Source organism: Coturnix japonica, chromosome 2 (genome assembly GCF_001577835.2).
Source record: "Coturnix japonica isolate 7356 chromosome 2, Coturnix japonica 2.1, whole genome shotgun sequence".
Classification (NCBI taxonomy): domain Eukaryota; kingdom Metazoa; phylum Chordata; class Aves; order Galliformes; family Phasianidae; genus Coturnix; species Coturnix japonica.
In genome coordinates this window covers 67,524,588-67,538,081 of record NC_029517.1, presented here as the reverse complement: position 1 = coordinate 67,538,081, position 13,494 = coordinate 67,524,588, and the positions used below count along the sequence as shown (strand labels likewise).

Genomic DNA, 13,494 nt, shown 5'->3' with positions numbered 1-13,494 from the left:
TCACCTCCAGTACACACACTTCAGGAAAGATGAATATAAAGTGCTAGACCAAGGAAAGAGAAACGAGAAATAGAAATACTAATTGGGGAATATCTGCCAGAGAAACAGCATGGCAGAAAACAAGATATACTTATAGGGAATCATAGGTGAAATACATTCCAACAGTGTGATGCCAAAAATGGGAAATAATATTAACAGAAAATATCATATATATCACATGGGAGATAATTTCATTGTTTTGCACCTCCTGTAGAGGCTGCTCTGGGGGGCATTTGTCAGCTTTGTCACCACACTCTGAGGAGGCTAAAGGAAGAAGTTCAGTAAATAAAACATATGAAGAGAGCTTGAAATTAAATTAGTTTAATTTAGAGCAAATGGGATTTCAGGTGAAATTCTTTTCTTCTTCTTCTTTTCCTTCTCTTACAGAGTGGAGTGTATTGGTTTGGTTGCAAAGTAAAATAACATTCCTAATACTAAGAGCCATGAAGTTTTCCAACAGTCTTCCAGTAGGAACAGTGGCGATAAAATGTTAAAGCTCACTACTTTCATGATGGGCTTCAACTTCGCATTATTCTTCTCCCTCAGCGCTCCATGACCTTTGCAAAGAGCAAAAGAGAAAAGCGTTACTTATTCATTACAAAAATTTAAAGGCTTACCAGAGAAAGACCACAATAGCACTCTCCAGTCTTTTACTCTGAACTGTAACAGTACCAGAGGACTGATTTTACAAAATCTATTTATCTTTCTATTTAAATATGAATGTCTATAAATGCTCTGCTAAATTGTACCTGCAAATTCCACTCAGATCTGCAGTCATTGTTTGCTCCAAAGGCAATAAGATAGAATATTATGACCTTTTCTGAATTCTGTGTCATGTATATTCTACTGAAATTCATATTCTGTTCTGTTTTAAGCAAAATTCATTGCCCTCAATGCCTGAAACAATTTTCTTAAAGCAACCATGGTTTTCCATCCCTATAAAGTCCTTGGCTGTTTTATATGGAGTTGCCCACATTTTATCTGAGACAGGAATAGTAAAATTTTACAATCAAACATAATTCTCAGTACCTGCAGAAATAGAGTCACGCAGTATCTACAGCATCAGCCTTCTTCTCTGCTTTGCCTCAGGCTGTCATAATGTGTGGTTGTCCCAGAGTGCTCCAGACAGATGAAACTCTTTCTAAGGATCAGCTTCTTGGCCCCTTTATAGTAGCCCATTGTCTATACCATGTGCATGGAATATAATATCAACATGGTCTAAAGGAACCCAGCTCCAACTGGAAATCACAGAATCACAGAAAAGGGGAAGTTCTCATAAGCTAAAACAAGACCATCTCCTTCTACTTGTCATTTCACCTACTTGCTAAGAGGTGAATCTGGAGCATTGCCCCATGCTAGACCATGTGATAGCTGAAACTGAAAAAGATGGTTCCATCCCTCCCCACTGCTTCACACTCTGCTTTCTCCCTGCCTGATTTGTTTTGTTGCTGGCATTCAGACTTTCTTGTGCACACAAGGTTGGTGGTTGCTCTTCCTGAAAACTCAGCAAAAAAGCAATGGCTCCTGCAACTTTCTTGCTCTCCTCCATGCAAGAATGCAAGCACCACTGCAGAGCTGGAAGCAACCACTTCTCCTTAGATACAGGAAATAGGTGAGTTACAGTACTCCAGTCCATGTCTGCACCTAAGCTGACCCTAATGATGCCATGAAAATGCATCCCAATCTGTTTGCTGCTATGTTGCAAGTTATTTGGATGAGAGTGGCAGACTTGCTTAAGGAATCCTGAGTTCCTCCTGTCTTGTGTGAGGAACGTGCGGCTCATGTTTGCTCTACAGCAAACAGGAGCTTGCAGCATTTTTGCATAGCCATCCCAAGGCTGCAAAGCTGTGACCACATGCTGATGTCCCAGAATGCAGCTCTGGTGGCCACCACTACTGTAACAAAGAAGGAAACGTAGCTTATGAAACTCATAATATATATAGAAACATGTGTATAAAATCTAATCTCTAAAATACTAAGATTATTTGCCTTCTTGATTCACTTGTTAGTGGGTAAATTCCTAATGTGATTTCTAGTTTCAGGCGGAGGGTATTTCTAGAGCCAAAACATTCTCTCTGACTCAGTTTATTTCTGTCCTTGTTCTCATGTTTTGGTAACAGAAAACGGAAGAAAGAAAATTACATCCTGACAGGCTTCATGAAGTTATAAATGAGGAATCTGGCCTGAAGTGTGTGACAAGTGGTCTTGTTAAACAGCTTTCTCAGTCTCTTACTTTTTATAAACACTGTTCTTTCCCTACAAGGCAAGAAAACAGAGGCAATTTTCTATGAGGCATGTTATGAAAAGGCTGAGCACATTTTTAAGTTCCAGTGAACGTTAAGCTTTGTGGTAGGTGAATTCCTAGCTCTGCTGTAACATGTTCTTAATTTGTACAGCAAGCCCCTACACTGCCAGGACTCATAAGGAATTTTCTGAAGAAAAGACCTCTTGACACGTTATTCTTTGTAGATAGGTGTGCACTTATTCAGGTATGAATGTTTGCTTTTTGGCATCTATTGTGATTAGAGGTGAGCAGCCTGCTGTAAACTCAACTCTGGCCTCCAGGCAACTCTGCAGATTTCTATGATGCCCTTTGCTTTCCTGGTTGTCTATCATAATAGCACTGGATATGACTTCCACTTGAGCACAAAGAAAAATAAGCCTGTTTTCCTACTTTCTCCAAACCAAAGCTTCTTTAAGAGACTAAAAATTGATGCTCATTTCAAAAGTAATATCTTCAAGCAAAAGACAAGTAAGTTGCACGTGTGGGCTTTGAGAATTAGCACACTATTTTCAATGAGGCAATGGAAATTTCTTTTCGATGGAAGTGTCTATATCTCTAAATACAATATAGGCAATTCCAAAGTTGATTTTGAAACTTGCACTAAGATAAACAAAAGGAGAATGATATTCACTTGCAGTAAAATAAAGGTACTCCTCTGGAGCTCAAACCTCTGTTCTCACTTGCACAAGAAAGACAAATGCAGTGTTGCAACTACCTGAATTTGCCAAGCAGTATCTGCACAGTCCATCTGTCTGGACAGTGCACTGCATATTTTAAGAGTGATATGCCAACCTGTTCTGTGATCAAGTTCTGTTCCTTAGATTCCACCTGTTCTGAATTTTGAGGTTTATGTATGCGTATATAAAAATCCAAATGCAATGCTAAACGTCGCCTCTTTGGGGATCCTAACAATAATGCGAATGTCACAACTTTTCAGGAAGTAACAAAATGTCCTACTTCATGTTTGTTCTTAGACTTTAAAGCTATCAGTCATGATAGGCAAAAGGAGCATCCTTTCTTTCCTACAACTCTCCACTCATCTTTCTTGCATTTCCGCTCTCCGACAGACTGTGCAAAGGTTAAAATCCCTCTGGAGTGGAGATTTCCAAATGCATATGTTAGTAAACCATAATTATCTTTAATGCCTACAGAAAATGAATGTCTGGCTTTGTTGGGTCACAGAATGTTGTTTGGAGGGGTCTCTGGAAGTCCCCTTGAAGCAGAACTTATTGGAACAGGCAGCCATAGCTTTGCCTGGGCAAATCCTTATAATTTCCAAGGGCAGATTTTCCATTTAGTCTCTGTATTTTCCTTAATGTTCAATGCAAATTAATGTGATAATGATCTCACTCCACTGTCTGTTAACACAAAGGAGAGCTTGGCTCCATCGTCTTCATAACTGTTCTTCAGATAGTTGTCAGCTGTTTTTCCTCTCTTTCCTTTTTAAATTTCTCCATTAACATCAGGAAAAGCAATGCATGGAACAGGCTGCCCATGGAGGCAGTGGAGTCACTGTCCCTGGAGGTGTTCAAGAACCACATAGATAGGGCACTAAGGGACATGTTCAGTGGTTGTGGTGGGGATGGGTTGGTGGTTGAACTAGACAAGCTTCATGGTCTTTCCAGCATTTATGATTCTGTGATCTTCTTATTTTATGATTTTTACTATTTGTACTAGCGCTGTGTTAGATGTCTGTGCTACAGAGCACTTAACACAAGGGCAATCTCTGTAAACTAGTTGAACTGATACTACCATGGGGTTTGGGATTTCCTTACAAAGTGAACTGCTTGTTTTCAGGTAGTATTATACTGATTGCTTGCACGCCTTTCTCAGCATTCTGTCTACTGGAGAAACAAATATAAACATAACGTTTGTGAATTGCATTTTTGGAAAAGCATTCTTCCAGCTGCCTTGCAACTAGTTTTCTAAGGGGAGGACAAAGATTTTGTATGTGCTTTAGGTGTGTAGATTGTATGTTCTACTTCTGATAGACTTCCTCTCTATTCAGATAAGGGATCTTTTACAAAAAACAATTAGCAGGATGGAAAAGGAGGCCTAATTGCCTGTCAGTTCAAGCCCCAAGTCTATAGAATCTAAACTGCATTGACTGCAGGATGAGTGCCTCAGGCAGGACCTCGCTGGAGCTGAGCTTCACTGTAAAAGTTTTGAGCAGATTTCATTGTCACCACAAAGCTCTGATCCTCCTGCTTCTTATCTTATGAGAAATCAGTTGTGACTTCCTTTAAAAAAAAATCTGACAGATTGTTTTTTATAGCTAGGGAAGCAGGCTGTCTTCTTTGCCTTGAGGTTGTGAAGACAGAATAATTTTACACTATCTAGATTACAAAAGAAAAATGAAAATTGCTTCTTCTAGCTGTTCTTTTGTAAACCCATCTGAAGGAATATTTTTCTTTCTTTCTCAATAACACACACACTCCTGTATACATATTTATATATATGGTTAAAAGTTAAAATCCTCTTATACTGACAGTTTTCTTTGTTCAGATTTCATACCTTTCATATTAACAACAAACCTTGTATGGCATTTTGTTATCACAGGTTTTTTTCTCAGCAAGCTGTGTCTTTATCAGGTTCAGGAAACGCTGCTTGTTATGACCGTTCTTCGCTCTTCATTTTGTTTGGGTGTTCACCTTCACTCTGTGGAACAAAGAATGGCTTTGAAAACAAATAAAAAACTTCCAACTTTACACAAATTTAAATCTGTGTCAGAAATGACGTTTATTCCCTCTGGCATGTGAGAAAATAGAAGGGTCTGATTCAGTTCCACATATCTAATGGAGTTAAATTAAGTATAAGTACCAAGTCCTCCAAATTTGTATTTGGAGTTTCTGCATTTATATCAGAGTGTATGTGTTTATTATGAAACCTATGCTCAGTTCAGTAAAATATGGTTAATTTCCTCAACAAAGGATTTCTTCTGATATGTCACAGGCTGAATGCACAGCCCTTCAAATCACATTTCTTTTAATTTGAAGTAACAATTGTAGGATTAAACTTCCAGGCAATTTTCTATTGGAATGTTTATGAATAGAGAAGATAATTAAGTAATTTACAGGCAGAAATCAGGAAAATGAAAGAATATCACAAAGATAAGTTTAAAAAGGAGAGTTATTCCATTTCCTCTCTCTCTCTTTTTTTTTTTTTTTAGATTAGACTCATGCTGATTCTCATGAACACAGAGTTCAATTTTACTGGCCAAATTCCAACTGCAATTTGCCTAAGTAATTACTTCTTGCATTCTTAATTGGAAAAAGCATTCCTGAGTTTCTAGTCCTGCCTCATTTGCTTTTATGGCATCTTTAATTCAGTATAAACCAGGGCCATCCATCACCAAGAGGTGACTGATCTTTGAAGGTAGACTATGACAAGCTGACATACATGAAGTGCATCACTTGCAGCTTGCAGTGTAATAGAACAGTTGCTGTATCTCAATGGCCGGCACATCTAGCAAAGCTGAACTCCCCTCCTGTGCCCACATTTGATCAGTAACGTGAAAATCATCCTAAGCAAGTTCCTCCTTTCTGTGCCTCAGATATGCATGTTAATGAGAGACATATTAAACACTTCCTTTCCAGATCAGAAGCATCAGTGAAATGCCAGAGCTTGCCAGGTTACCCAGAGCTCTTTGTTCAGTGATGCAAAATTCAGATCTTCTGAGGATGAGAGTCTGACACGTAGTGGGCTCTGCCCATGTATGGGGTGTTTCTTCTTCTCCTCCTTTCAGTCTGTCTGGGAGGCAATAATGAAAATAATAGGGTTGGCCCTAGGCAGGCTGACCATCTTCCTGATTTAAGAGTCACATTATCTCACGATTTGTAAAATTCAACCTACCTACCTGAACGCTGATGCCGTCAGTTACTCCTGTCACTCTTTTCACTAGCTACCATGCTCAGTACTCTTTTGTACATGTGAAATGCATGTCAGCTGACATCAAGGTTGAGTTCACATAGTGTGATTGTCCAATGGAGAAACACAGTTTTAGAAACTGAGGTTATTCCTTTCAGAATCAACTAGTCAAGGGAAACCTGTGACAGGAGAGCTGACTGGAGGGATCTGCAGCAGCTGCTGCTCCTGCAGCTGCTGCTGCAGCTCTTTGGCCAATTCAGAGGAGTTCTGAGGCAAGGCAGATTTTTACAGGTCATTTCTGAATGGTCAGGGCAAACAGGTGAGAAAGTATCTGGGCTTCAATGAGAGCTTAGCCTCTGGTTTGTGTATGACTTTAGAAAAGGCAGGGATCGATTTATGCTGCAGTTCTTTTTTCAGTAAAATCATGGTAAGAATAAAATTACTCCTTTACAAAGATACTGGGATTTGGCTTATCATACTTTTCTGACTGTATTCCCATGGCAGCTGATCAGAACTGAGGTCCCATTCCAGTCTGGCTTCTCACACAGAACATAAGTGCAGGACCATGTGCAGCTCTGAGGGTACAGCACAGATGTATTATTTGAGACCCCTGGAAAGAGAGGCACAGCCATTTAGATGGCAGTAGTCTCTCGTGTGAATCAACTTTTACCACCTTCACACATTGCTGCTTTATGAATCATGTCGCCACTGCAAGATAGTGTTGTGGTATCCCTCCTTTCAGTCCCCACCGCCGTTATCACCTCTGGTTGGTACCCCCAGCCTGGCATGGAGTGTTGTTACAGCAGGGGAACAGCACTGACCTATTCTGCTCCTTCTTTATCTCCTCAGCTCATCCAATTTTCAGTAAAATGTCGTGACACAAGACAGCAGTTATTTATAACATCTGTGTGAAGGCAGTTTGACTAGGCTAGGGTAAATATAAACTTGGAGAAGTATACCTCATAGATCTGTGCATGACTGATTTACAGAAATCTGATTCTTCCTAAACTAGTTGTTTTCTTGGGAGTAATCAGGACTGACTGTGAACAAGAACAGAAAAAAGCTTTCACTTTGACCTACTGCTTGAGGTTATTCTGTGTCAGATATGAAAAATTCACAGTACTGTCCATGATGTGATCTGTTGCATAATAGATTCTGCATTTATTTAACACCAGGAAGTTCAGTGTTAATACCAAACTGTATTAATTCAGTACTGATTCTGACAAATTAGTAGGGCACCCTTACATTTACGGACTTTTCTTCTGGACTTACCTTGTTTTTTTTGTTTTTGTCTTCTTTTTTTTACCTCCTGAGTCCCACCCAAGTGGATTTTCAGTAAATACAACCTGTACATCGATTTTTTGTCAGCTACACTCAGGATTTGGTAGGCAAGGTGCTGAGATGAGGGGGGAGTCAGTGGTGCTAGCATCTGGGGAGGCTCGGAAAGCAAAGAGAAGGATGACAGAAAAAGTAGCTGGCCAGAGGAGATCTCACTATTGTGATAGGCACTGGATCCACCCTCTCGGAAGTCCTCTGTTCTCCTGAGGATGCCTATGTCCTTATCACTTCATTATGCACATATGGGTATGGACGCACGGATGTAAACAGCATTGTTCCTCTATCAGCCCTCCTAGAGCTTCTAGAAAGATGTCCTCCACTCTCCCCAGCTCTACTCTTTTAGCTTTTGGAAACATGGGAGCTAAAGGTAATAATGTTAAATGCAGGTAATCAAAAACAATAAGAGCTTTTTTACCCCAGTGTTATCTGACATGCTTCGTACATTTAATGGCAAGCAATTAAATAATAGTCAGCATATGAAAATTTCAACAAGCACAGAGAGTATGCAGGGACTCCCCTTGCTCTCATTAATCCATTATGTTATTTTTATTTTCCTTTCTAATAACAGGCAAACCCTGATGACTGAAGAAATGTCTTTGTAACACATTCCAGCAAACATTTCCCTTATGAAAAATTGCTATAATGTAAATTTATCACTGGAGTGGGTGTATAATACTATCAGTCAGATGTTTATCTCAGTAATAGCACCATATTTCGTTCGCAGTGCTCTGTAACTATGTTGCTATAACCAAAATTACGATCAGAAGCAGGAATAGAAACATTACATACATGAAATACTGAAAAAAAAACTTCAAGATATATTCTTCATCTGCTCAATTCTGAGCACTTAATTAATACTAGGTTTGGTATTCTCACTCTCTGAGTCAAAGACAGGGGGAGAGAAAATGCACCTATATTTCTCAAAAAAAAGCCTTGAGTAAAACTGAAATGCTTTTGGTCAGCCATTCAGCTTGTGAAAAATCAATGTCACTTTGATTACTCAACTGACTTCAACATGCTGATGTTGATTTACAGTGGTGGGGATCTACACACTGATTAGTAAGAATACCATGAACTTTGGAAGTGTTTTTTACTTGGATATTCTGAATTGCTGGTCGATGTCTTATAGCTGGTGAAGATGAAGGGTTGCATTAATTAATTTAGGACCTCACAGACACTTTTAATTCATGAAAAATACGAATTTAATCAGATAAATATCTTGCTAAAAAGGCATTTCATTTTCTTAGTTTTACGTACATTATATAAACAAGAGAAATGCCTGGAGGCAGCTGAAATCATTGTTTGCAATCAGTTCTTTCAAACAGTCTGAAACCTTTCTGAAACTCAAAACCTGTTTTCAGTGCTGCTGTCATGTTTCAGGCAATCTGTTTGAAGTCTAAAATCTTGGCAAGACCCTTCATTATGTAGGTAGTGAGACATTGGCACAAGCTGCCCAGCAATGTTATAGATGCCCCATCCAGGATTCCAAGGCCAGGCTGGATGGGGCTTTGAGCAACCTGGTCTAGAGGGTAGTGTCTCTGCCTATAGCAGGGAGTTGGAACTAGATGACCTTAAAGGTCCTTTCCATCCCAAACTGGCCTATGATTCCATGGTTCTGTCACTCTATAAATACCCTCAAACCTTGGGATCATTTCTCTGGTACCCACCCTGTCGTCCCCTAGGTTTCCTGCAGGCTCTGAAGGTGGTGGTTGTCCAGCCCTTTCTTTTGCCAAGTACCTTTTTTCTTCCCCCTGTCAGACTTCTCCTGATTGCTTTGCAGGGTTCTGTACCACTCCACAGAGATTTTTTGCACTATCTGTAGTACATTGTGGATTCTAGTTCAGAGTTGATATAAGCACTCAGTGCGTCTGCCATGACCTGTATGTCCAGCAGTGCACCTATGTAGTATCTATGTGTGATCTGTATACATGTGCCTACTATCAATACACCTTCAGCCTTACTGCTGGGAGGCCTCAAGAGTGACACCACAGCAGCTGCAACTTTCTTGGGGTGCTGGATCCAGCATGGTGGATTTTCCTTTATAATTTATCATTTCCAGTCTTACTGTGTTCTTTTAACTAACATAATGACATTTGACTTGGTTCTGGTGAAAGGATAAAGGTATTTTAGCCTATACATATCACTGATCCTTCAGATCTATTATCCTATTATCAGCACTTTCACATTCAGGGGTATCACTCCTGTCTCCACAGTATCAGTATTATTTAGGGCTGTGATAACAAACAATACCATTGAATTCATTGGGCAACAAACAGCAACGGGCCACATTATATGCATGTAGCTGAAGAACCCATCATCTCTTCTAAAACACTAGCACTCTGCTATCTCTAGGAGTAGAAATTGTCAAAGTCCCAAATACAGAACACTGGTGCAATGCTGTACATTTTTGTGGGTGATACAAGCTACCACTTTAAATGACAGGTTAGTGGTATGCATTTAAAATAATTCCTGTGCCTTGACTGATGGCTGACCCACTTCAGTTGCTGAGGAAAGTAGTTTTTGTAATAGAGTACTTGATCATAATAAAACCCTGAAAAACTGGAACCAGTATTTCCTATCCGTTAAAGTAGCTATATCATTGGGTCTCTGGTCTGTACTTAAGATTCCTAAGTATTTTAGTACTTTAAATAACAATAATATTAGGGATTTTTTAATCTGTAGGCTGTACGGCATGACAGATTTATAGCAAATTATTCAAATATGAAATACCATAAAAAATTCATTGAAATGCTAATTAAAAGTCTTTGAAATAAGTTTTGTTCAATAAGCTGCCTGCAATATGTAAACACAAAAATCCACACTCAAAATCCCTCACTCCCTGTTCAATAATTGTGTTTGCAGTGAGTATGAAAGATGCAGATCTTCAAAGCTTCAATTGTGCATGTAATACTAGAGTAAATAGGTGATATTCCTATGCTTTAGAGAACAGAAAGTAAGTTAAAGAAATTCTGCATAACTTTCAATAAAAATATGCTGTTTTAGTGCCCCTGTTTATGTTTTGTTTATTAATGTGACGATTTTGTCTTTTTTGTGAACTGATCTTCAGGGATTAATGTACCCATTTGACTGAAGTGCGTTAGGAATCTGCTCTGCAGAATTCATACTACAACACCACTCCTCTTTGACTGTGGTTATTGGTTATGGCTGAATGCAGACAAAGACCGTCAGACAGTGGCACACCAGGATTGGAACACGCTTCAAAGGTCGTTTACTGTTATGTTATTGTTCTTTCTTTTGATTTGCTCTGAAGAATGCATTGAGATGTATAGTATTAATGTTTTGAGAAGCACTCCTTCTGAATAACTCTGTATTTTAAGAAGCTGGGACATGAGCCAGTGACAAGCAAACACTGGAATTATTCAGAGACTTAGGACAGGCAGTGCTGATCAGAAGGCATCAGATGTTGAAAGAAGCAGGGCTCTGTCAGGTACCTGGCACTGAGTGGTGTTTGATACCGGGATGTGATGCCAAGAGTGGTGATAGTAATGAGGAAAATAACCTCAGTGAAAGAGAGACCAACTACAGCTCTGCAGGAGAGGTGAAGTGTAGAGAGGACAGCTGGGGAAGGTTAAACTAATGGATGCCAGCAAAAACAGACTGATTGGTCAGAAGGTAGCTTTATTTTGGGAAACAGTGTGTCTGAATCATTGCATGGTCTGAATACCTTCCAGTCAGACCAAGCAGAAAAGGCTAATTGTATAACTTTGTAGAAGTGTGACATTACAGCATCTAAAAATATAACACACGAAGAAATGTATTTTTGAACCTTTAGGAGTACTCAAACTGCTTAAATTTAGGCTTATAAATTAGGGAGGCAAATTAGAGGGATAGTCTTTGTAGATTATTAATGGAAAGAGAGAAGAAGGAATGGGCTGGAGAGGGAGTGGGAGCTCCTCTTTGAGCAATTCAGAGCAGGAGCCTAATTTAAATGCTGTAGTTGCCCTCATAAGGAATTCCCCTCTCACTTCACTTAGTCATCTAAAGTATGTAAATATCCTCCAAAGAGAACAGAAAGAGTTTAGAAAAACAGAGTCTGTAATCAAAGAGAGAAGAGATGAACTGATCATGTGGGGAGGCTGATTCAGGCCCTAATAAAAGACCAAATTGTAATGGGGACATGGGATGAAAATCTGAGCCACCATATGCATTAGAAAAGAGAACAATTAATCTAAAATTGATCTGTGATGAAAGGACCAGATTTTGAATCCAAGAAATTGCGCTGTCCAGAGAAGAGCTGTGGAGAACAGACAGCATTCAAATGTTGGAGTCAAGATAAAATGTGAAAACGTATGAAAAGAAGTGTGAGCAGGAAGTCATGGAGGTCAAAATGAGCCTGCCAAAAACCACCACATCCTGTGGCAAATAATACAAGCTAAACTTGGTGTGTTAGTCATAACATAAGAGGAACTTCACTGAACAGTAGCAGACTGCAAGAACTTGCAGTTACTAGCAGAGCATGGTAGTGTTCAAGAGAAATTCACCATTATAGCGAAAGCCAGTCCTTACAGTAGAAGCCAGAGATCTGACAACAAATAGGACACTTCTCCATTTTAATTAGACAAAGATGTATGAAATGGTGTAGTACCTACAAATGTCCCATCGTATTCTTGCTCTCATCACAGGCTGATCTCAGCTGAAGTTTGGGTAGAACAGAACTACTGAGGATTCGAGTTATCTTCCAAGGGAAATAGAAGTTCTTTACAGATCAGAGCTAAAAGGACTGGGCTGTCTCAGAGTTCATCACTCCAGCAAAAGGCCATGGTAAAGCATATGCTGAAATGTTGGCAACTGTTTTTCCTCTGGGAATAATGGGAGTAGTATAGCAAATAACTTTTCACATTTAAAGAAAATAGGATTAAATACTTAACTGAAATTGGCCTCAAATAGCAAAAATAAGCAAATATATAAAAATATATTTCCTACTTTTACACGTGAAGAAATTCCAGGTGAAATTCCAAACAGCCTTCTTTTTGTACCTGAAGATTCCTCATGGATTCTGTTGGCAAAACAAAGTGCATATTAGTGTACATCAGAAGCATATTTTCTGAGGCATTCAGCTCACACTCATTTTGTTTGCAATGAGGTGTTTCACCACAAAGGGCCACAGATGGATTTGATACAGAGCATGGAATTTTGTTTAGAAGATGGCTTTGATGTAGAAAAGATTTGCATCAAAGTCAGGATAGCAGCATGATTACTGGACCGAAGCAGAACAAACAAAAATATCAATATGCTTCTAATTAAACTAACATGCTATAAAGTCAAGTAAATGCCACAACATACAGAGATGTTCCCTGAACAACTGGCCTTACCAATAATTCCTTCCAACAAAGAAAAGGTGCAAGTGTTCACTGGAAAAGGAATTGCTGTACAAAAACTTACACCTAATATAGTTTGCTTTCACAAATAGGCTGAGGGCAGTGCTCTGGTGCTGCAAGATGCCTGGAACAGAAATCTCAAAGGGAGTTTGACAGACTGAAGAATGACTACGGAGTCCTCAGTCCTATGGACTGTTCAAGCAGGACTGTAGGAGGGCTGCACCAAAAGTAATGCCTCTCATTTTATTATGTTGACCCACAATATCAGAGGCAGACGTTGGTGGTATGGCACTTGGGGTTCCAGCTAACATTCCATTACAGTTTATTGCCATGTGACAGATGTCAGCAGAGGGGCTGACAAAATGGCATCTAACATGAAAGTGCATATAAAGGTGGGTCACTGAACTCTTCCATGCAGAAAAAAAAAATTAAAAAAAGGCTCCCATTTACATTCACTGGCACTTGCTCAGCATTGATGGACACCAAACAGTGGGTGTGAGCACAGTGAGGCAGAGGGTGGTGCATTTCAGCACTGGCAAAAGCAACATGAAAGTCAAACCACGTTGTGGATGGCCAGGCACTGCCGTCATACCACGGAATGAAGAGTGTATTGATCAATTCATCCCC

At 39.5% G+C, this 13,494-nt stretch overlaps 1 long non-coding RNA gene across 1 annotated transcript; it reads right to left on the bottom strand.

Moving 5' to 3' along the window:
- Positions 1-344: 344 nt before the first annotated feature.
- On the bottom strand, positions 345-12,954 carry LOC107309677. Its single transcript, XR_001553282.2, has 4 exons — positions 12,862-12,954; positions 12,473-12,545; positions 4,858-4,981; positions 345-596 (listed from the first exon to the last, which is right to left on the bottom strand). It is a non-coding gene; the product is annotated as an uncharacterized LOC107309677 (long non-coding RNA).
- Positions 12,955-13,494: the final 540 nt, after the last annotated feature.